Source organism: Nematolebias whitei, chromosome 9 (genome assembly GCF_014905685.2).
Source record: "Nematolebias whitei isolate Nwh7 chromosome 9, NemWhi1, whole genome shotgun sequence".
In the NCBI taxonomy this organism is placed as follows: domain Eukaryota; kingdom Metazoa; phylum Chordata; class Actinopteri; order Cyprinodontiformes; family Rivulidae; genus Nematolebias; species Nematolebias whitei.
Window position 1 is genome coordinate 41,012,073 of NC_056506.1, and position 3,751 is coordinate 41,015,823.

Sequence of the window (3,751 nt, forward strand, 5' to 3'; positions counted from 1 at the left end):
GAGCGGCGTCGTGACTGAACCGCTCAGTGGAAGACAAGTCAGTCTCATGCTCGCGCTGCTTTGATTCGAAGCCAGTAAACTTGTACATTGTGAAGTTAATTTTGTGTTTTTCTGCTGATCAGTAACTCTAAATGTGCTTTGAACAAATAGGAAAAGTGTGCATGAATAGAAGTTTGAATGAGCTAAATTAAAAGTCGAATTTAACAAAAAATTGCTTTTACACTGATTAAAACTGGATTTATTGCTCTCGTCTTGGCACACATCTTAAAAAGACTAAACAGTCAGATTAATTTCAAGAGTATCAGTGTTCAAGTGAGGTCACCTGAGCATGAATGCCATTATGTCATTTTTCACCCTGCTTTAAGAGAAGAAGAAGAAAAGGCAGCTGCAGCCTTTGTTATATACCATCATCTCCTCCTCTTTCTGCTCCTGTCAAAAAAAAAAAAAAAAAAGTGTAATGATCCATGCTAGGTTTAACAAAAAAAGGACATCAAAGCGATCTGCTACCTTCTTTACACGTGATGCTGTTCATCTTCCTCAGATTTTGTTCTGTTCAGGTTGAGTCTCTTCAGGAAGCACGAGTCAACATTAAACAGTAATTATGGGAAGGGACACGAAGAGCAGCACAGTCAAAAATAATTTATACAAAAAATTACTTTAAAAAGCAATGCTGTTGTTTTGAATAATTTTGCATTAAGATCTACACGATAAAGATATAAAAACAAGTGACTTTAAAGTACCTGTGCATCTCAGCTTACCTGGACGAGACAGATGTGGGTTTCCAAACCTCTGATCACCTTCTGCTGCTTCTTTTACTCGCTGTTGCATGTTCCCAGCAAGACGACGCTGCTTTCTGCTCCTCGAGCTGCTCGCTGTGAGGTGTGTGGGTAAATGAGGAAAGGAGCATGTGTGAAAACAGAGAAGGCACATAAGAGGAGGAGGAGGAGGCTGAGTGGAGGATGATGGGACAGGTGTGGAATTTACACACCCTGCTGGTAGCGCACATTATTGGCATATTTGCCTTGCAGTGATGAGTCACCCTTGTTATTGTGGAGGTGAAATTAAATGAGGGTTTCTGAGCATGAGGGATGGATGATGCTGATATGTAAAGTGCAAAAAAAATCAGGTTGAGGCTTTAAGTTTTAAACCTTCAATCAAACAACATTAAACAAACACTTTTTTGAGAAGAAAAGGGAGAAAACAGATGAGAATATACTAATTATTTGACAAAAAAGAGACACTTTTTAAAATAATTATCTAAAGTACAAACAGATAAGAAGGTTTGAAGTAAAAAAAATGTTTTTTTTTTTAAGATTGCTTCAGATTTGACAACATACTTATTCAAAATGTGTAACTAAAACAAACAAAAGCTAAAACTCTAGTATAAAATGAAGCAAAAAAAAGTGTTTTCCATCAAAAATCAACAAAGATATGGTTAAATTTGACATTGGCGGTGTGATCTTTGCTCTACAAGCTTGACTTGTTTATTTATTTTTTTACAATTTTTAATGCAAAAAGTGGAAAACACAAACTGTCAAAACCCAATCATTTGTGCATGATTTCTCCTAAACTGGGTATTTCCCCTCTGCGTTCCAGTTTCTTTTTGCAAAAACAAAAGAGTAATCGAAGGTTTTATCAACAACAAAAAAATTTTCTCCTTTAAAAATTGGAAGGTATGTTTGATTTTATCTTGCATGGTGATCCACAACTGTGTGTTTACAAGATGTAACTGTATAACTAATATAAATAAACTAATACAGTTCATATCATAAACTCATGGATTTATCAGGAATCTGCACAAACACTGCAGTTAATAGTCATAAAAATTTTTGTAACAAGTCAGGAAACAAACTTATTCTTTAAGGAGGTTTCTCACTAGGCTGTGACTGTTGAAGACTAGTCAGATATATCCATCCATCCATCCATCCATCCATCCATCCATTACCTTCTGCTTGTTCTAAAGTTGGAGGCAGCATCTTGAACAGGAAGGCCCAGACATCTCTTTCCACAGCCACCTCTTCCAGCTCTTCTGGGAGGACTCCAAGGTGTTCCCAGGCCAACTGAGAGACTTATAGTCCCTCCAGCGTGTCCTGGGTCTTCCTCGGGTTCCCCTCCCAGCCGTACATACCCAGAGCACCTCCCTAAGGAGGCACCCAGGAAGCATCCTTTCCAGATGCCTGAACCACCTCAACTGGCTCCTCTCGATGTAGAGGAGCAGTGGTTCTACTCCGAGTCTCCTGGATACCTAAACTTCTCACTCTATCTCTAAGGGAGAGTCCAGCTTCTCTGTGGAGGAAACTCATTTCAACTGCACCACAGTCTCGTTTTTTTGATCACAACCCAGAGTTTGTGGCCATAGATGAGGGTAGGAACGTTGACTGACCGATAAACAGAGAGCTTTGCCTTACAGCTCAGTTCTCTCTTCACCACAATGAATTGGCACAGAGTCCACAGTACTGCAGATACTGCACCTATCTGTCTGTCAATCTCACACTCCATTCTTCCCTCACTCATGAACAAAATCCCGAGATACTTGAACTCCTCCACTTGGGGCAAAACCTCACCCTCAACGCTTGAAAGCAATCCACACTTTTTCAACTCAGGACCATGGCCACAGATTTGAAGGTACTGATTTTCATCCCAGCTGCTTCACACTCAGCTGCAAACCACTCCAGTGAAAGATGGAAGCTTGCAGATTATATTGTGATCTGTGATGAGAGCGGATAACAGGTGGAAGAGAACTTGGAGAGGTGGAGGTATGCACTTGAAAGAAGAGGAATGAAAGTCAGCCGTAGTAAGACAGAGTATGTGTGTGTGAATGAGAGGGACACTGGTGGAACATTGAGGCTACAAGGAGCAGATGTCACAAAGGTGCAGGTCTTCAAGTACTCGGGGTCTGTGGGATTTCCTCTTGTGCCTCCTGTAACCACCTTCCTCCACAGCTCTAATCACCTGATCAGCCACACCTGCACCTCTCAGAGCTGCACCTCCTGCCCTATTTAAATCTCGGCGAGATGTTCACACTGGAGCATTAATTGCCTTTGGTAAATTCTGCAATGGCCTGTAATCCTAAAGGGACTTTGTTTGACTAACCTGGTTCTTCTTCTGTCCATCAGTCCCACTCCTGCTCGTCCTGCCTGCTCGATTTCGTCCTGGCTCCCTGGCTGCATCTGCTCGCCAATCCTGCACACCCAACTCAGCTCAACAAACCACTCTGGATTCATCTACCACGAACCAACACCATTCACCAGATACTCACCTTCCTGGATCTTCATCCTCAGACTCCTGGTTTCCTCCTCTTCGTCATTGCCTGCAAAACAAATACTCAATAAGACAAACAGCATCTGCAAAACTACAAAAATTGCCAACTGGTCCCCAGATACTCATCCTGTCTCCTTCTTCCTCCTGCAGACATTCATTCACCTGCCCGCTCCTGCACTGTAAATAAATAAACACCTTTTGTACTTTGTGTCCGAGTCTCTTTAGTCTGCCATTTGACGTATAATCAAAACTCATAGTCATGTTAGGGTCCACTGTCCAGGAAAATAGAGAGTGTGGTAAAGAGGTGAAAAAGAGAGTCCATGCAGGATGGAGAAAAGTTTCAGGAGTGATTTGTCACAAAAGTGTGTCAGCAAAGGTCAAAGGAAATGTTTACAAGACAGTGGTGAGACCAGCTATGTTGTATGGTCTGGAGACAGAAACATGGACAAAAAGACAGGAGACAGAACTGAAAGTAGCAGAAATGAAGATG

The 3,751-nt window shown here is 41.5% G+C and overlaps 1 long non-coding RNA gene across 1 annotated transcript; it reads right to left on the minus strand.

Moving 5' to 3' along the window:
- Positions 1-257: 257 nt before the first annotated feature.
- LOC119414724 lies at positions 258-879 on the minus strand. The gene is made up of 3 exons (XR_005187017.1): positions 759-879; positions 508-566; positions 258-429 (listed from the first exon to the last, which is right to left on the minus strand). It is a non-coding gene; the product is annotated as an uncharacterized LOC119414724 (long non-coding RNA).
- Between the last annotated feature and the right edge of the window lie 2,872 nt (positions 880-3,751).